This window comes from Phyllostomus hastatus, unplaced genomic scaffold (genome assembly GCF_019186645.2).
Source record: "Phyllostomus hastatus isolate PE091 unplaced genomic scaffold, TTU_PhHast_1.1 phas_contig_17, whole genome shotgun sequence".
NCBI classification, from domain to species: domain Eukaryota; kingdom Metazoa; phylum Chordata; class Mammalia; order Chiroptera; family Phyllostomidae; genus Phyllostomus; species Phyllostomus hastatus.
The window spans coordinates 20796594-20817598 of record NW_025333664.1 but is presented as its reverse complement, the minus strand read 5'-3'; the positions used below and the strand labels follow the sequence as shown (position 1 = coordinate 20817598).

General features: G+C 43.1%; 1 protein-coding gene across 3 annotated transcripts in view; it reads left to right on the top strand.

Annotated features, from left to right (window-relative positions):
* Positions 1-419: 419 nt before the first annotated feature.
* KIF3B (kinesin family member 3B) overlaps positions 420-21005 on the top strand; it is a 41601-nt gene continuing 21015 nt past the window's right edge. The window contains exons 1-3 of one of the 3 annotated variants that reach the window (XM_045832859.1): positions 420-541; positions 1634-1718; positions 3355-3416. The gene's annotated coding sequence lies outside the window, so the exon portion shown is untranslated. The remainder of the gene's footprint in view (positions 542-1633; positions 1719-3354; positions 3417-21005) is intronic. The other 2 variants (XM_045832860.1, XM_045832861.1) reach the window with 2 other exon arrangements.

Here is a 21005-nt window from a genome sequence, read left to right as displayed (position 1 = left end):
CAATGTGCTGACTGACTGGATGTGGGGGTGAGGGAGAGGGAAGGGACAAGAGTGATTCCCAAGTTTTTGGCTTGACTGACCGCGTGGCCCCTAAACGGGATCTCAGTGGCATTTGAGACCTAAGTCGGATAACTGATGTGAATGCGCTTTAGGGAAGGTTGAACTGCGGCTGAAGTTGTGTACTTGGACCACGCAGTGCCTTCCACTTTACAGATGGGGAAACTGAGGCACTGGGGGAATCAGGTCACATCGCTCTCTCCTCACAGTCTTTAGATAAATGAAAGACGAAGGCAAGTGGGGCACGTTCTAGGAGCCAATACCGAACCCGCCTCGCCCCGCCGCTTTCCCTGTCTACTGTTCGTATCCCAATAAAGTTATTGAAGTTGACACCGGTTGCTAAGGAAGTGGGTCGCCGAGCCGGGTTGCTAAGGAAGTGAGCGGCCGTGGTCTCTCCCCATCCGGGGCAGCCGGGAATGGCTGAGCCCGGGATTCGCTGCCGTCCCCCGCCACCACCACCACCCGCTTTCGGTTGCCGCCTCAGGTGAGTCGCGGAGGAGCCCAGGAGTCCGAGGGGCAGAGCCGGCCCCTCCTGCCGCCTGGGATATTCCCAGAGGCTCGCGCTGGCGCTGGCGCTGGCGCTGCCGCCGCCTCTGCCTGGCTTCGCTACTCCCCGAGCGGGAGCATCCTCTGCTCTGCCTCCCGGGCATCCTCCCGCTGTCCGGGCGGCCGCGCCCCTCCTTCCCCGGCAGGAGGTGCGGCCAAACCCCGCGGCGAGGGGTCAGGGTCCACCTGGGGGTCTGGGGCTGCGGTCAAGGACCCAGCTTCGGAGGGAGGCCGGGAAGCGAAAGCCTGTGGTCCAAACCTTGGCGCAGCCCCAGCTCACTCCGTGACCTTGGGCAAATTCCCTTCTCCTCTGTGGCCTCAGTTGACCTGTTTGGCCAAGAATTTCCTAATACCTGCTACTCAGAGTGGTTAAGATGTTGAGGTGTGTATGTCGAAAGTGCCCTAAATAGGGAGAGGGAGAATTCTTCGGACACCCTAGCATGAGGGCCAGCTGTTCAGTTTGAAGTCTGAGTGTCTGAGTTCGACACTCTGCATTTCCACTTAGTAATTGTGTGGCCTTGGGCAAGTTAATCTCTGAACCTCTTATCTGTAAAAATGTCTTAATGAACTACTATGGGAAGCCAGTGAGAGAGTACCTCAAGTAACTTGGCACATAGTAAGTGCTCAACAAGCTATTTGGAGGCACGTGGTTTGGTTTGGGCAAGGCTTCCAGGAGATGACTTTGAGACAGGTAAGAGGTGGATTTATGGAGTGCCAGCTCCTATGGTATTGCTCCCACCGTTGTTGACATCCCCCATTCCCAGTTTTACGTCTCCATTCTGCTCAGAGCAAGGAAGGTAATGAGGACTTCTGCAGGTAGCCCTGATGTGGGAAGGTTAAGTCCTTGTAGATGGCCACGGTTATGGTCTTATTTGCTACCTGAGTCTTGTTGACTCTTCCAGAAGAAAAAGGCTATCTTATGTCTTTTGGAGAGTGCTTAACGTGTAATACCTATTTACAAGTATGATTACGAACTTAATCTTCACATAGACTTTACCAGGTAGGTGGTGATGTTATTTCCATTTCACAGATGAGGAAACTGAGGCTCGGAAAAGTGAAAGACTTTGCCTAAGAATCTTATACCTATTGAATGATGGAGCAGGACACGTTTCCAGGTAAAGCCTGTATTTCCTCCCCCATACCCCAATGTCTCTGATTTCTCAGCAGTAACTGTTACCAAGCCACATGGGTATTCTTTTGTTACTCTAACTGCTATGGCTAGAGGCTTGCCTGTCAGTGGCAGGGAAATGAGATCTTACATAAAGTTTCATTTAAATAGATACCATCCAAAGTGTGAACCTCAAAAAGAGCTGGAACGTTCAAAAGGGGCTTTGTCTGTCCCTCAGGCTCCTCCTCTTTCATGAGAGGAACAGCTAGATGGTATCTGCAGGCCCTTTCGGTGCTGTTCCACAATTCCAATTTGCATGCTGTGGTTTAAAGCATAGTATCAGGCTGCCTGGGTTCAGACCTTGGCACTGCCACTTCCAAGCTGTGTGCCACGGAGCGAGTTACCTCTTTGTGCTGCAGTGTCCTTATCTGTAAAATGGGAATGATAGTATCCACCCCGTAGGGCTACTGGAGGAATGTAGTTGAGTCTAATACAGGTGAAATGCCTGGCAATTTTGGTAAATGTTAGCTATTGTTATGTAGGCTTAATGTAGTACCTGTGTATTCTACTTTTGACTGGTGAATGAATAAATTAAAGTATGTGCTGGTAATACCAGCTCTGGTCAACCTCACGAGGTCGCTGCAAGCTTGAAACAGTGGCTGTCACAGCATTATACAGATGTCAGTATTATTACAGGGTTGTCCCAGAAACCTGCCATCCCATGCCGGGCTGGAGTTGCAGAGGAAGATCACAGGTGTTGTAGGGTGCCATCCTGGATTGGTAGCTTGACTTCCAATTCAGTCAGTGTTTACTCGATCCCCCCATGCCAAGCACTGTGGAGGATGTGGAGATCACCCCCGTGTCCTTATACTTCAGTGACCTCAGAGCTTAAATTGCAAATGACTAGCATTTGAAATGATTTGACTTCCTTTTTATTTTAAAGGTTTTATTTATTGATTTTTAGAGAGAGGGGAATGGAGGGAGAAAGTGAGGGTGAGACATATCGATGTGAAAGAGAAATATTGGTCAGCTGCCCCTCGCACACGCCCCAACTGGCCCCTGGGCCTAAACCCAGGCATGTGCTCTGACCAGGAATTAAACTGGTGACCTTTCGTTTTGTGGGACGACACCCAAAGCCACTGAGCCACACCACTCTGGGCAGTCTGACTTCTTTAAATGACTTCATCTCTTGTACTTGCCCTGACTGCAGAGTAAAGCCAATTCAGATCCCTTGTGTCCCTGGGCTTCTGTTGGGTGCCTGGATCAGAAGCCTCAGTTTCCTCTCTAAGCCATTTTATCCACTGACGTATGAGCCCCTAAGAAAGAGCCTTCTCTTATGCTGGTTAATAATATAATGCTCAGTTGCCCTGGCTGGGTGGCTGTGTGGGATGGAGTGCTGTCCCCTACACCAAAAGGTTGCAGGTTCGATTCCTGGTCAGGGCATGAACTGGGGGCAACTGGTTGATGTTTCCCTCCCATTGAGGTTTCTATCTTTTTCTCTCTGCCCCGCTTCCCCTCTCTCTAAAATCAATAAAAATATATCCTTTGGTGAGGTTTAAAAAAATAAATACAATGCTCTGTTTATGGTGCCTAATGGTTTACAAAAATGCTTAAACATGCCTTTACTCATTTGGTCTTATCAGTAACCCAGCAAGGAGGATAAGGTGCAGATTGAGATCCCCATTTCACAGTCAAAGGACAGGAGGTAAGAAAAGACACGCTCCCCTGGCTGGTGTGGCTCAGTGGATGGAGTACTGGCCTGAGAACTGAAAGGCCGCTCGTTTGATTCCCCATCAGGCCACGTGCCTGGGTTGCAGGCTAGCCCCCAGTTGGGAGCGTGTGAGAAGCAACTGATCGATGTTTCTCTCACACTCTGACGTTTCTTTCCTTCTCTTTCTCCCTCCTTTCCCCATCTCTCTAATAAATAAGTACATCTTTAAAAAGAAAAAAAAAAGAAAGCAAGAAAAGACATGCTGCCAGAAAGTGACCCATTTCATATTGTAATCCAAGTCTTTGGACTTCAAGGTCAGTACTCTGGCCCCTATGCTGCCTCAGTTTCATTCACTCAACATTTGCTGAGCACCTGGTGTGTGTCAGGCCCTGTTCTAGCCTGGGGATGCAACGGTAGCAAGATTGCAGAAGTCCTTGCTCTCATGCAGCCTACATTCTAGTAGGGGCAACAGCAAAAGAAGCCAGTAAATGAACAAGGTCATTTGGCCAGGAATAGGCACTGTGCAAGCAATACAATAGGGATGTCATAGAGAGTAACTTCTTGAAGAAGTTGGGGGGGCTGCTATTTTAAGGTGGTGACATTTTTGCTGAGGTTTACTGCCAGGAAGGGCCCAGCCATTTGAAAATGTAGCAGAAAGAACTGCAAGGGTAAAGACTCTGAACTGGGAACAAGCTTGGTAAGTTCTGGGAGCTGGAAGAATGCTCCGAGTAGCTGGAGCAGGTGAGCGGGGAGCACATGCGGGAGAATGAGGAGGCGGGCCAGTGTTGGGGCCGGGGCCCTGTAGGCTAGCCGAAAAGCCATGGGAAGCCACTGAAGGCTTTAAGAGGGGGAGTGACATCTATTTTTTGTTTAAAAAAAATCACTTTGGTCTCTATGTGGCCAGTGACTTGTAAGGGTCATAAGAATGGCAGCTAGGGGAGTAGTTAGGAAGCAAGGTAGGGTGGTGGCAGTGGAGATGGTATAAGTGGACGTATTTTGGAGCAGGATGGTAGTCGGGGGTGATGAGCTGAAGGAATCAAGGATGACTCCTGGGTGTTTGGCTTGAGCAATTAGGCAGATGGTGGTGGTGCCATCTGCCTCTAAAACGACAACTGGACTTTTTGGTAAGGTGCCCTGTGAGGAAGAATTCGCTGTGATATACTCTCAACTCCTTGGAGGAGAGACACAAGGTATACACATCATATCCTTTCATCTGCGGGGAGGAAATCCCAGATCACATTGCAGGAAGGCAGCCAGGTGCTTCTCACTGGGGCCTCCACCTTGGACATCTGTAAGCCCATCTTTTCTCACAGTCTAGCTCTTTGCCAGCTTGTGGAGTGGCAGGCATGGGCGATGCCAGGCCAGCGTCCATCTGCCTTGGGCTGTTGGTGTTGCTGTGCCGACTCGAGATCTTGGCTGATGAGGGCTAAGAGGCGGCTGGCCAGCTCCGGGAGAGCAAGGGAGTCACAAGTGAAGCTCCCTGTCAGGGCCTCAAGCGGCCACGCTCTCCCTGCCAAAGCAGTTCTCTCCCTGGCCATCGAGTGGCATTTCTAAAGTTTCAGAGCTCTTGGTTTGGGAATTCCTTGAAAAGCCGTTGTGTTCTGCCAGAGTTCCTAAAGGATTTTTGAATGGAGCAAGGGAATTCAGGCTTTCTTTTCATATATGCTAATACTTCCATGTGTAAATTTAGGCTTTACAATATTGTAATTTCAACATCATGAATTGTAAGACTAATAAGTCTACTTGTATAGCTTTGTTTGCAATTTAGAATGCTCTTTCATCTGCATTCTCATTTACTAATGTTCAGTCACTTAGGATCATGTGAACTAGATGAAACATTGAGATGCTAAAAGGTTATTCATTTTTATCAATAATATTAAGCACCTACTAGGTGCTGGGGTAAGTAAATCTTTGCTGCTCAAAGCGCTGTGAGTGACAGAGACACCCTGGTCCCCTGGATGCTTATTTGAAATGCAGAATCTAAGCCTCGGTCTAATAAATCAGTCTGTATTTTAGTAAGACCTTCCCCCAAGTGTTTCCTGTGTGCATTAAAGCTTGCAGTGCACTTGCTTGGTAATAAGTAGCAAAACTGGGGCCCTGGCTCAGTCGATTAAGTGCGGGCTGTGAACCAAAGGGTCACCAGTTCAATTCCCAGTCAGGATACATGCCTGGGTTGCAAGCCAGGTCCCCAGTAGGGGGCGCATGAGAGGCAACCATGCATTGATGTTTCTTTCCCTTTCTTTCCCCCATTCCCTCTCTAAAAATAAATAAGTAAAATCTTTAGAAAATAAACAAACTAGGACTTGCCAGTGATAATGATAATAAAAGTAATGGGAATAGGTAACCTTTAGTGAGCCAAGCACTGTTCTGAGCACCATGTACATGTTGTCTCCCTGAGGACAGGGTCCTCACCGCAGCCCTGTAACGTAGTAGTGTTATGGTCCCCCCTTTCTGTAAAAGGAAAGTGGAGGTACAGAAAAGTCAAATAACTTCCCCAGACCTGCTGGCCCCAAGTCCATTGTTCTTTCTGCTACCTACTTATTCATCTATTTTTCAGGTGGGCAATACATTTCTGATGTTTTGTCAAAGGCCTTTCTCTTCTGTATGTGGGTAACACATTTTAAAAGATTTTATTTCTCTTTACAGAGAGAGGAGGGAGAAAAAGAGGGAGAGAAACATCAATGTGTGAGAGAGACATCAATTAGTTGCCTCTCGTACGCCCCCAGCTGGGGATCTGGCCTGAGGCCCAGGCATGTGCCCTGACCTGGAATCAAATAGGTGACCTTTTGGTTTGTGGGACAATGCCCAACCCGCTGAACCACACCAGTCAGGGTTGGGTAACAAATGCTGATAAAAAAAAGTGACTTCGAAGAAGGAAGAAATCAGGGGGAAAACCCTTGAACTATTTTAATGTAACTATAGGTGTCAGATACTTGACTGATAGGCAACAAACATACCCAGTTGTAAGATGAGCTACCTGTCACACATCTTAGCAGTCTCACTTAGGGCAGAAACTGCTGAAGCAGGCAGGAGCTGCTGTGGGCTTGTCTTCTGAGTCTTTCAGCCCTAAACCGTTTCTTGATTCTGGTGATAATAGCTGCATTGGGTAAGAAGTGAGTGGCTGAAGTCCTCTACCATCTACTGACTAACTGCAAAAGGTTCCAGTGCTTTGCTTTTCCCTCTCTGCCCTGTGAGCTCATCGTTTGCCTTTCAACATCTCCATATCTCCTCAGAGTCTTAGAAAGATTTCTTGGTCAAGGCCTATGCCATCCAGGAAATTCTGGTGTGAAAAGGCAGGAGAACGGGCGGAGGCATGAAATCTAGTAGCAGTTCGGCCTCTTGCTGTGTTATCTGGGACACGTAACTCAACCTCTCTGGCCCTCGGCTCTATATATGCAAAATCTGAACATGGGCCAGTCTTCCAAGTTCTTCTAGCCCAGCCTAAAAGACTCAGCTTTGGATTGGGTAATACTGTCTTCTTCCTTGGTGACTTCATGCTGGGCTTTCTCCCAGACCTTCAAGGGTGAGGCTTCTCGAGCATATTTCTTGGCAGTCTGAGTTCATTATAGTCAGTTCATCTTTTCATCATCGCACATCTGCATTGAAACTTGGGATGTTAGAGTTTAAGGTTCAATGAATCATGGCGACACATTGCATCTCCTTACTTTGGCACACTGATTGCAGACTTCGAGCTCTTCATGCATAGGCAGAGCTCTCTTGCATGCTGATTTACCTAAATCATAGTTTGCATTAGAGAGCACCAATAATCATTGTGGTAGGTGTGGTTTAATTTTTAAAGCTTTTTGCAAGGTATTTGCAGCACTTGTGTTTTGTCACATTTGAACATACGAGTCGTGTGTAAATGGAAGTGTGTCCTAGTAAAAGAAATCGTAATAGATTATTGGGAGTTGAGACTCGACAGTCTGTTACTACCGGGGAGTCCTTCATATCACCTTCAGCAGCGGTTTCAGGAAGGGCTTGCTTTGGGGCTTCTGCGGGTGACATAAACAGAAACTAAAAGCTCTTAGCACAGGCTCCAGCAGCTTAGTGCATTGCAAAAGTCGTTACTTTATAAGACATTTCAATAACCTAAGCAAAAAAAAATCTAGCTAGTAAATCATAAAAGATTCCATCCAGGTAAGATAAAATATCAGCTCGAGTTACTTAAGATAACCACAAGAAGATAGTTCTTGGTGGAAACACTGGTTTTGCAAGATCGGCAGTAACAAGTCAGAATCTAGTCTAAAAAGTACATAGTGTTTTTCCTTCCTTGTTTCTTCAATTGCCAGCATTTTGTAATATAATTTTTTCCTGATTATTAAAACAATGAACTTCCTTTGAAGAAAAGTCTGAGAAGATTAAATAAGATTCACTTTAAGTCCCACCACCCAGAAATAACTACTGTTAACATCTTGCTGGCCAAAGGCAAATATATTCCTAAATATATTTTATCTCATGGATGTGCAGTTCTTATTTTGCCTTTTGTTGTCATTTAGGCTACTTTCAATATTTAAGTGTTACAAATAATGCTACAGAGAATATCGTGATAATTATCCTTGCATAAACCTTTGTCTGCATTTCTGATGATTTCTTTAAACTAGATCCATTAATTGTTAAAAATTTTTAATTATGAAGGCAGCCCCCTTAAATACTGTTTTTAATAAAGCAGTGTCTAAGGTTGAAAAGGCAGATATCATTACAGTTTTGTGGGGCGGGATTACCTGTGAAAATGGTGTCCTAGTTCAAATTCGGCTTGCTCGTTCACTTGAAGGTCTATTTTTAGATAAATGCACTCAAAGTGTAACTTCCATTTTTGCCTTGTAAACATTTACTTACCATTTGATAACCATTTCCCATGTTCTCATGTTTAGTAATTGTGAACTAGTAAACTTTCCCTAGTATTGGGCATTAAAGTTGGTTCCAGCTTTTTATAATCATGGAGTGCTGTCTTGAACATCTTTGCTTCCCTCTCAACCTCAAAAGAGGACAATTCTAAGTAAATCGTTTGGGAAAAGTTGGAATTTTAAAAAGTTCTAGTGAAGAACTGTACATTTTCCTTCTTAAAATTTGATTTGAATCTTCTAAAAGTATCTTTAAAAACACAGCTTTATTGAGCTATAATTCACAAGAAGTATCTTTCAGTAGTTTTTCTCAGCCTTCTCGTTGCTTCTCCTTAAAGCATTTTTCTTTTGATACAGCATGCCCCGTGCGTGCACCCCAGAACACGAGCCTTTAACATCTAAGCCCTTCATGCTCTGAACAGGCCGTTGGTTGGTGACATTAACCAGAAGTATTGTATGTGCATTCTTGGTTCGGGGCACTGTGTGAACTGTGAGAACAAGCATATCGTTGTGGAATTGGACAGTGAACCATGATGGTTCTGGTGGACTTTTGGAGTGGGATTTTTTAAAGTATTTAACTCATTATATTACTGAAATAAATTCTGTGATTTATAGGGAATTCTGTTTGATCAACTTTGGGAACTGTTTACTGTAGAAGTGGCATGTATAGACAGAATTTCTTCTAGGCAGAGTTTCTCCAGCATTACTGCACACACAGATCTCCAGGGGTCTTTTTTTTTTTAAGTATTTATTTTGATTTGCATATTAAGTATTTTTTTTCAAGAGTAATTTTATTTATTTATTTTTAGAGAGAGGGGAAAAGAGGGAGAGAGACATCAATGTGTGAGAGAAACATCCATCGATTGCCTCTCAGAAGCCCCCAAGTGGGGGCTAGCCTGCAACCCAGGCTTGTGGCCTGATGGGAAATCAAACCAGCAGTCTCTGGGTTTGGGGGTTGATGCCACAACCCGCTGAGCCACACCAGTCAGGGCTCCAGGGATTTCGATAAACTGGGATGTTGATTTTGGGGATCTGGTTGGGGTTAGAAGCTGTAGAGGTAAACCAGGTGGGACAGGACATTTTAGGCGACATCCAGACACAACACCCTGCATTATATTTAATGACATGGTAAGAGTTATTTCCTTTTAATTTCTTTGGTTCTTCTGACCCTGTCAGGGAGAACATGTGTATAGTTCCAGTTTGTTTCTTAACACTTGCTAAACTGGCTTTCTAACCAAGAGAGATTAGATCTCAGCCTTAGGGAAGCTGCAGTATCTAGCTAGAATTTAGTGATTTTGTTGTGTCTTTATATTTATTTTCACAGTTACTTTCTATTTGCAACAAATGATACCGATTTTCCATTCCTAATAGGGATATAAATTTACTTGTTAAAAATAAATTTGTGTTAAAAGAAAGTAGCTTTCCAGAAAAACCTCATGTAAATAACAGTTCGGGTGGTGCAAAAACATGACGACAACTGAAGAGACAACCCCATGACTGCCATTTAGGACGTGCTGGTGCAGAAGAAAAGGCCATGAACTTTGGAGCCAGTTAAACAAGGTTTCTGCTTACTTTGCCACTTATTAACTCAATGTGCCGTGGTACCTCCCTCTCCAAGTCTGGGATTTTTTTTCTCCTGTAAAATGGAGTCAGGGAAGAAGCACCTCCTGTGGGCCAGGCACTGTAATGCTCATCTTAGTCCCATCCTCACACAGCGCTGAAGTGCAGGGTGTTGGGTTCCCGCTTCACAGAGGAGGGAATAGACTTGGAGGTGAACTTGCACGGAGTCCTAGAACTAGGAATGGTAGGGCTGCGTTTCAGCCCCACATGTGTCTGAATCTTTTTTCATTATTCTAGGCCACCTCCCTCTTTTAAATATAGGCTTTACTGTGGCTCTCTACCCAGTTGAATGGCATTCTAATTAAAATGAAAAGTCATCACACATGCCCATGTTCACTACAGCATAATTCACAATAGCCAAGAGGTGGGAGCAGCCCAAATGTTACTGGGCAGGTGAATGGATAAAGAAAATATGATAAATACATGCAGTGGGATATTATTTATTCTTTTAAAAAAAAGGAGATCTTGTCACTTGCTATGACATGTGTGAACCTTGAGGTAGAATACTGGTTTCCAGGACCTGATGAGGGGGAAGTAGGGAATTGTTATTTGATAGGTATAGAGTTTCCATTTGTCAAGATGAGAAAGTTCTAGGTATCTATTATACAACATGGCGTATTTTGCCGTGTATGATGCACTTCCATGCATAATGTGCACCCACGTTTCTGTGCACATTATACACAGGATTATTACACCCATGGTATGTAATCATTATACCATGTATAATGAGCATGCTTATTTTTCCCTCAAAAACGTGGGCAAAAATAGCCCTGGCTGGTGTGGCTCAGTGGATTGAGCGCTGCAATGCAAAGCAAAGGGTCACCGGTTTGATTTGCAGTCGGGGCACATGCCTGGGTTGCGGGCCAGATTACCCAGTAGGGGGCACGTGAGGGGCAGCCACACATTGATGTTTCTCTCCCTCTCTTTCTCCCTCCACTCTCCTATGTCTATAAATAAATAAAATCTTAAAAAAATTTTGAGGCAAAATAGTGTGCATTATACACAGCAGAATACGGTAGTTACCACTACTGAACTGTACACTTAGAAATGGTTAAGAGGTTACACTTTATATTGTATGGGTTTTTTACTATAATTAAAAATTTCAATAAATGGTGATGCAAAAAATAAAAGAAGCAAAAAAATTAAAAAAACATTGTTTTTTGAAAGTTAACAAAAAGAAAAGCAAAGCTATTGGTCAGGGCAGTTTTTTTTCATTATGGAAAATCTCAGCATAATGAAAGAATAGTGGATGAACCGTGAACCCATTACCCTGCTCTAGCAGTTATCAGCCTGTGGTAATTGTTTGCTCTGTAATCTCCCATCTACCCCACCCCACCCTGCCCCTGATCCCAGACAGCATATAACTTTATCTGAAAATACTTTTGTGTGAATCTCAAAGTAACAACCTTCTTTTAGCCCTGACCGGCATGGCTTAGTGGGTTGGGCATAGTACTGCAAACTGAAAGGTCACCAGTTCAGTTCAACTTCAGGCACATGTCAGGGTTGCCAGCCAGGTCCCCAGTTGGGGGCGTGCGGGAGGCAACTGACAGTTGTTTCTTTTACACATTGATGTCTCCCTCTCCTGCCTCCCTTCCCCTCTCTCTAAAATTAATGAAAATAAAATCTTTTTTTAAAAAATATTTTATTTATTTATTTTTTAGAGAGGGAAGGGAGGGAGATAGAGAGAGAGAGAGAGAGAGAGAGAGAAACATCAATGTGCGGTTGCTGGGGGTTATGGCCTGCAACCCAGGAATGTACCCTGGCTGGGAATCGAACCTGGGACACTTTGGTTCCCAGCCCGCGCTCAATCCACTGAGCTATGCCAGCCAGGGCTGAAAATAAAATCTTAAAAAAAGAACCTTCTTTTAAAAATATAAATTTTTAAAAGATTTTATTTCTTTATTTTTAGAGAGGGAAGGGAGGGAGAAAGAGAGAGAGAGAAACATCAATGTGTGGTTGCTGGGGGCCGTGGCCTGCAACCCAGGCATGTGCCCTGACTGGGAATTGAATCTGTGATGCTTTGGTTCGCAGCCCACGCTCAATCCACTGAGCTACGCCAGCCAGGGCTAAAAATACAATTTTCACACCTAAAAAATATGAAATTCCTTAATACTATCTAATAGCCAGTGTTCAGATTTCCTTGATTGTGTCATGCATTTAAAATTTTTTAATTAGTTAATTTATTTGAGAGGAGTCAGTTTGTTGTTCCACTTTCTTGTGCATTCACTGGTTGATTCTTGTATGTGCCCCGACCAGGGATTAAACCTACAACCTCGGAGTATCAGGATGATGCTCCAGCCCACCGAGGTACCCGGCCAAGGCCTGGTACATTGTTTTAACGGTTGGTTTGTTTGAATCAAGATCCAAAAAAGGGTCTCAGTCTGGGGCCAGGTGTTGTATTTGATTGATTAAGCCTCTTAATCAGAAGATACATTTTTAGCAGAGAAGCAACTTCATTTCTTTCCTGGACTAGTACATGGACTGAGAAGTTCCTGGCAGGCAGGCTCTTCCAACTTCATAGCATGAGCTCTGTGTGCTGTTGTCGTGTGGATGGCAGGGTGCACTGTCAGAGGGGAAATGGTACAGCCTGGGGAGGGGGAAGATGGCGCCCTCCGTCGACAAGGAACATGCGTGCATTTACATGTCTGGGAGTGGATCCTACTAATTACTTGCACCTGTAGCTAAATTTATATGTTTAAGACATTCACTGCAGCATTGTTTGCAGTGGCAAAAGACCAGAAACCATCAGAAGGTCCCTCAGCAGGGGGCTAATTAAATACATTATAAGACAGTCATACTATGGCATCTGGGTAACTGTTTTAAAGGTGAGTGGAGTTGTCTCTAAGATCTAGCGAGCTAGATGGAGAATGGTGCATAGTGCACTTCCACTTGGGTTCAAAATGTGCAGGAGCAATGCAGATACGTTACTGCTTGCATATGCACTGACTTTCTCCCAGAGGTGGGGGGAGAATGTCCTTGTTCGGCTGTAGACTCACCCATATGGCTTGAATTGTTTTAATCTATGCATCTATTGATACACAATGTATATATGCACATGTGTGTTTTTAAAATAAGTTTATATGTAGGATTTAAATAAGGCAAGCCTGGTTTTGAATCCTGACTGTGCTATATAATTGTTGTGTGACCTTGGGCAAATTAATTCTTTTGAACCTCCCATGCTTATTTTTAAAACAGGGCTAACACCTCTTCCTCCTAAGGTGATTTGGAGGATAAAAGGAACACACATTAAGCTCCTGATGTACTGGGAGTTGTGACTAATAAATACAACAAAACCCCAGACCCACATTGCTTCTGAATGCAAATTGTCTTCTAGACTTGAATATATTTTTTATAAACATATTCTATGAGTGATTCACTACAGGATACAGAAAGGGATTTTTTCCCCTCTTTTTCCTCTTTGATAAATGCTTTGTTTGCCTGTTTTGGTCATCGAACGAGAGGACCTGGCGTCAATTTGAATTCAGAGCAAGCATATATCTGTTCGTGTTTCTTGTCTGTGACCTTTCTAGGTCTCTTCCCAGATAAGTGGCCTGCCTTGCTAAGACACTTAAGCTGAAATCAAGCTGCTAGACATTTTCCCCAAAGAAAAAAATAGCTTTATTGCCATCTCCCCACTTGATATTAAGAAATAAAATACACACACCTATTAAAAAGGCCAGAGGAAGCCAAAAAATCACTTTCAAGTTTATTCCCAGAGATTGGTATTGCTTGCATTTCCTGAGTTTTTATGATACATTTTGAACTAGGCTAAGCATTGAACATTTATTAGCTTATTTAGTCCTTAGTTCTTTAAAGTAGGTGTTGTTACTCACCCATTTTATAGAAGTTACAACTTAGGTAACTTTCTCAAAGTTTTATAGCCAAATGGCAGAACAGCAATTCAACCACTGACCTGTTAAACAGTGAAGCTCGTGTTTTAGCCCTGACTTTACATGGTTTCTCCCACGTCTTTCTCTGCAGATTTCACCACAATAACTTTTCTGTTTGGTAGCCTGCTTTTCTTCATTCAACAAAATACTGTGAACATCTTTCCAAATGTAAAGACTTAGAGGTGCTTCGCTATTCTGATGACTGCGTAATTCCCATTGTGTAGGGATGTGTGGTGGTCTAACTGGCCCCTCACTGATGAGCATTTAAGAGGTTAGAGGTGGCGCTGTGGTCGATATGAACAGGCACATACATTTTGCACACTTACTCAGTTAGTTAGTGATGCCCTTAAAATAATTCTGGGAAATGGAATTGCTGTTTCAAGGGAGTAATTACATTTCAAGTACTATACTTTATTGTTTTAGTATTAATTTGGCCAATTGCCTTCAAATTAATTTATAACAGTTTGAGATGCTGTGGTTCTTGTGTGTACTGTAAAAAGGCAGTCTGAAAGTTTTCAGACAATTTACACAACTGTGTGGCTTACAAAAAAGATGACTTTATGTTTATGAACAGTGCCTATTTTATTAGTCTGTTATTTTGACGTATTTGCTCTGAGTACCTTCTCAGACTGAGGCTGCATGACATGCTGCATTGATAATTAGAAAGATAAAGATTCCATTGCTGTAGGCCTCATCGAAGCTCTTCTTTTGAAGCTTCACCATAAAGTTGAGATTAGTAGTTTTACTCCTAGGGCCCTTTGTTCATCATTAAAATTTTTTTTTAATTTAATCTTTTTCTAAAGATTCTATTTATTTGTTTTAGAGAGGGGAAAGGAAGGAGGAAGAGAGGGAGAAAAACATCAATTGTGGTTGCCTCTTGTGTATCCCCAACTGGGGACTTGGCCCCCAACCAGGGCATGTGCCCTGACTGGGAATCGAACTGGCGACCCCTTGGCTTGCAGGTCAGTGCTCAATCCACTGAGCTACACCAGCCGGGGCTAATTTAATCTTTCTTGTATTTTTTTTCCATTACCATTTGGTCCCCTTATATCCCCCTCCCCCAGGCAATCACCATGTTGATGTCTATGTCCATGAGTCACTTTTTCCTTTTTGTTCAACCCTTCCGCCTGCTCACTGCTCCCCCACTAGCTGTCGTCCTGTTCTCCATCTATGAGTCTGTCCCCATTTTCCCTGTTAGTTCAGTTTGTTCATTAGATTCCACATGTGAGTGAAATCATATGGCATTTCTCTTTCTCTGACTGGCTTGTTTCACTTAGCATGATGTTCTCCAGGTCCATCCTTACTGTTGCAAAGGATAAAATTTTCTTCTTTTTTTACGGCCAAGTAGTAATCATAGTTGTTTTCTTTGTTCATCATTTAAAACATTTTGTGTTACCTTATTTTCATGGTGGTCTGTAAAAATGGACAAATGAAAAGAGGAAAATAATGACTTTTAACACCTGGATATTAGTGTACTTAATTTCACAAAACTTTTCCATGCCTTTTTCCTTCTAATTTTATTTTCCCGACTAGGTAATATGTTCACGATTCAAAACTCAAGAAGGTGCAAAGGGTATGCAATGAAAAGTCTCTGTTCCACTGCTGACCCTCAGCCCCGCCAAGCTCTCCCTGCAGACCGCCAGTGTTGTTGCCTGGCCTGTGCACATCCCTCCAGACGTACTTTGTGCGCACACAGGACTGTTCCCTCCACACACATCTTGAGTCCTGGTAAAGCTCTGTAGGGCAGTGGAGTTCTTTTTCAACTGGAGATGAATAATCTTGTTTTGAAAATTGTGTTAACTCCCATTGTGATAACTGGGAGTTATCACATTTTGGGAAGCAGGGACTCACAGTTGACTGGCTGTCTTGGTGTGGTTCTGGGATTGCACACAACGAGCCCTGATACTTCAAAACAATTAGCAACAGTTCTGAAAAAAAGTGGCTTCATTGGTGATGAGGTGGATGCAGAGTAGAAACAACTGTTTCCCCTGAGAGAAAGCTGCGCAGGCATTGGTTTGGACTGGTTAATAGGGAGTTGCTTTTATCTTCTTGCCCATGTGATCTATGGCTCAGGCTGCCTTTCAGACACTCTGAGTCCTTCAACTCCAAGCCAGGCAGTTGGCAGGTGGTGGCCTGGTCTGATCTGAGAGGACATCGCACTGGAACACATTGATTAAAGGTGCATTAGCATGCACTCTGTGTGCCCGCAGATTGCTCCTCCTTGTGGGGCTGTTTCTGGTGAATTGCAAGGCTTCTCACTACCCCCTTGAAGATACCACATGCTCTTTAATGTTTGGAAAATGCAGAAATGTTGAAGAGCAGAGAAAATAACCAGGAGTCCAACATCCAAAGTGAACCACTATTGATATTTTGATGTCTTATTTTTCTATAATTGTGATTGAATGCATTCAGCTTTGTAAACTGCTTTTTCATTTATGTTAAACATTTTCCATGTTATTGCAGAGCCTTAGTAAATGTTATTTAGAGAGATGGACTAGCATGGTGGACTTTTCTTAAATTAATCACATCATGTGTACATGAATTTGGTCATAGACAGAGATGCCTGTAGGAGCCAGGCAGGAAGTATAAATGAGCAAGGCATGCTGGGTATGAGACAGTATGAGTGTGGGGGGTGGGGAGGTAACAGAGGCCAGGTCCACCTGACAGACTCCTGTAGGTCAGCTCCCACTGCCACTTGGAGCACCGGCCAGGGCCGTCAGATTTCTAGGGCTCCCGTTCTTCCAGGGAAGCAGAAAATCTGCTTTTGTGTTTTTTTAAATGTAAAATTGGTGGGGTTTTGAGAAATTTTAAACATTCAGAGAATAAATAGGAAACAGCCAGCAGTGACAGTTAACATCTCTTATTTGCTTCCAGGCTCACCCCCCACCCTTTTTTTATTCTTTTGGAAGAGACATGATAAAATATTACTGCTAAAATTGAAATACCCCTTTCATTTCTAGCCCCATTCCCCACGCTTTCCTGTTCACCACGCCCAGTCGTGTAAATCATTGTATATCCTTCCATCCCACTTTGTGATACTCTCATGGACATAAAAACACCATAGCATGTTATGTTTTTAATCACAAGTTCTCTACAGCTTGCTTTTCTACTAATCTGTTTATTTATCCATGTGAACATATACAGGGTGGGGCAAAAGTAGGTTTACAGTTTTCCTTATGGGAAACAATACAATAATAAATACTGCAAGAATAAACTCTGTGTTTCATGTACCCACAACTGTAAACCTGCTTTTGCCCCACCCTCTATAACTCTAATTAGGTGTTGGCAGACCTTTTCTGTAAAAGGTCAGGTAGTAAATATTTTAGGTGTTGTGGGCTGTACTACTCACACTACCACAACTACTCAACTCTGCTGCTTTGTAGCTAATCCGGCCATGGATGGTACGCACACAGAAGGTCGTAGCTGGGTTCCAGGAACACTGCACATACAAAACAGGCTGTGGGCTGGGTTTGGCCTGTGGGCTGTAGTTTGCTGACCCTTGTTCTAACTGATTTCCTTTAACTACTGAATAGTATACTGTCTATAATATGAATAGGCCCTATTTTATGTTTTGATTCCCCTATAAATGGATGGTTAGGTTGTTTCCTGTCTTTCCACCACTTTAACAGTGCTTCAGGAAGCATCCTGTGCACCTATGCAAAGGCTTTTCACCAAGGCGTACACATACATAAAAGTGGAATTGCTGGAGATTTTATTTTTTTTCTGTTTTAACAGCAGTGGGCTGAATAAAATGCTTCAGGTAGAATGGGGTAGTTTCTGACCTCTGTCCTAGGTTTCTTGAGGTAAGACTGCGTGAGAACTCACAAAGGTGCGGGTGTGCAAGTCTAAACAGGAGAGGTGGAGGACGGTCTGGGCGAGTGTGGCTGCTCCGAGAGCTGTGCACCTGCTTTCCTCAGAGGACAAAAGAGATGCAGTCGGGGAAGAAGAACTAAATCGTTCACATGTTGTAGCCATTAAAACGGTACTTGTTAACAGCAGAGTGACGAGTTCTAACAGAAAAAGTATTCAGGATGAAGGCGATGAGCTGCTGACCTGTGGTTCCGTCTTTCCTGGCAGTTCTGTGAGTTCCTTTAAAGATTTATCACTGTAATTAGACCAGCCAGAAGAAGAAGAAGGAAGGTAATAAAGTAAAGAAAGAGTATCAGGGCATCCTTCCAAGAAAACCCTCTCCTTTGAGGCAGACCCAGAGCAAGATTTTAAGCCCTGGTGGCAGGAAATTAAATTAGTCCATCTTCCTGAAATAATACATCAATAAAACATGGCTAGTTCAGTGAAGCTCAGTGAGTTCAGAAAAGAAATGGTGTTCTGAGTTGAGATTTAATTAAGGAACTCAGGCTTTGGGAATTCTTTCTTTTTAAAAGATTTTTAAGATGATCGTAGGTCATTATCATTCATTTGTTTTTATTGTTTTGGAGAGCTCAAAAAATATATGGGGCTGTAACAGAAGGAGCCAAACATCAAAGTCCGCCTGCTGCAGGCTTTTTTTTTTTTTAAACAGGCGTGGGGACACATTATTTTGATAGGTGAAAGCTCTTCAGGGGCATGTAATGGAGAAGAATGGGATCATCCTCACTGACCCTTTCCCCACCCACCTCCTTACATTTCTGTTCCTCCTTCAAGTCTGGGGTCTTGTCTGAGTATCCCACACATGGCAGCAGAGGCCTCCCCAAAGGAGGCTTGAGGACCTGGGGTTCGAGCTTGGCACCTAGACACTTTGTTAAAATGGAGGGAGAGACAGGCGAGGGATCAGCCACAGCTGTAGCCTGGGGGCCATTCCCCTGGAAAAGATAAGAAGCCCGTAAACAGACTGGCCATTCTAACATGCGGTTCCTTCTCATTTGGCAGAATTTTAATAACATCTAGAAGGTGTAATGTAAGAGCTGCCTTTTACATAGTATTCTTTAAATGGCTTGAGATTTACTTCTGATTGAACACTGGTTAGGTATTTGGATTTCAATTTAATTTCATTTTTTTTAGGATGATGATTGCCAATGGTAGAAGAGAAAATGTTAGTTTAGTGATGTTTAATGCCTACAATTAGGGCTGACTGGTAATCTCTGGAATGACCCTTTGACAGGTCATTTGGAAGAATCTATTAAATATTTGTAATCTAGCTATGTATTAGTTCACAAAGCACTTCACCTTTCTAATGCCTGTGAGTCCCACGATTATGTAAAGGAGGAAGAACGATTCCTGTTTTGCAGATACTACAGTAGAAGGGTTCGGAGAGGGTAGGAGACTTTGGTTCTTCATTCTAGACGACTGTACTTTAGTACACGTAACAACTAGAAAGAGTATGAAAACTTTTTCTGTTTTCATGTGCTTAGCAGTGGAACAGTGTTTTTTGTTGTTGTTGTTGTTGTTGTTGTTTTGTTTTTTAATGGAAGATCAGTGGAGGGACACATTGACATCCTGTATTTATTATATGCATATATGCCTAGAGTGGCCTGCCCCTGTTTCATATTCTCCCGCCCTTTTTTCTTTTCTCTTTATGCTTAGCTGAGGATGTGTTTATTGACTTTTAGAGGGAGTGGAAGGGAGAGAGAAAGAGAGAGACACGTCAGGATGAGAGAAAAATATCAGTTGGTTGCCTCCTGTGTGTGCCCTGGCTGGAATCAAACCCACAACCTATTTGGCATGTGGGACAATGCTCCAATCAGCTGAGCCGCCAGGCCAAGCCATTCTCCCTCCCTTGTGCTAGCAGGGAATAGGTTATTCTCACAACTGAAAAATACCTTGTTCTCACTGCTCTAAGTATCTATTAAAATTACAAATGCATACACGTGTCCTGGGAACCAGGAATTGCACTTCTAGAAATGCATCCTTGCAAGTATGCTTTCCCACACATGAAAGGTCCTAGGTTTTTCATAGTAAAATATCAGAAATAGCTTAAGTGCTAGGGTAGTGGTTAAATAAATTATGATGCTTCTATACCGGGCGGGTGATATGTAGCTGCTTTCATAAAGAATGAGGCTGTTCTACACGGACCGAGGGAACGAACTGCAAGATACACGACTTGGTGAGAAAAAGAAGATGCAGACACTGTGTGTTACTGTGTGTCACATACAATGCTTGTGTAAAATGGGAGGGGTAAGTACATATTATCACATACTGGCCTGTTTTCATTAACTAGTTCAGGAAGATTAAAAGCTAATAACACTTGCCATGTGGGCAGGAAACTGGGTGACTGGAGAACAGGTGAGGTAGAGAGACCTGTCACCAAAGGGCCTTTTGAATCAAGAACCATGTGCATTACCTTTTTTTTTTTTTTTAAATCCTGCACTGAGATTTTCAGGAGTTTGAGGTCCTTGTTCTCTATTCCTTTCTAAAGGATTCATTCAATCACCCTTCCTTCTGCTCCAAGTTTTCTGGCACCAAATGAAGTTCTCTTTTTTTTGTTTAGCTTAAAAATTTTTAACCCCTATTTTCTTATTTGCCTTCAAATTATATTAAATTTATTGATTGGGTAAGTGCTTTTATGTGATGTATTACATCACATCCTCATTTATTTCAATAGATTTTTACACCAGCCATAGTTTATGATTTTAAAATGGAAAAGTATTATCAGCACAAGACAGGAAATTAAAACAGTACGAATGAGTGTACAGTAGAAAGTTGTTTGTTTTTTATTTTTATTTTATTTTTTATCTCTGCAGACCTCTGAGTCCCCTAAACCCATAGTTCCCCTGCTGAGGCTGCTACTGTTACCACTTTTACATGTGTACCTCTAATGATACGGTGTGCATATCAGGCTTAAACATGCATATATCCTCTTTCTAACACACTGTGTAAACTGTACTGTACATACTGTTCCTCATCTACTTTTTTCACTTAACATATCTTGGTATAGGACTACATTTGGATCAGTACATTTCTTTTTTTTTTTTTAAGATTTTATTTATTTATTTTTAGAGAGGAAGAGAGGGAGAAAGAGAGGGAGAGAAATATCAATGTGTGGTTGCCTCTCATGGGGCTCCCACTGGGGACCTGGCCCACAACCCAGGCATGTGCCCTGACTGGGAATTGAACCAGTGACCCTTTGGTTCTCAGGCTGGCACTCAGTCCACTGAACTATACTAGCCAGAGCCAGATCAGTACATTCTTTTTAATAACTGCATAGGATTCCACTACATATAGTAAATATATTTAATTTACGTAATCAGCCCCCTCTTGATGGGAATTGGTGTTGTCCACAGTCTACACTGCCGCAA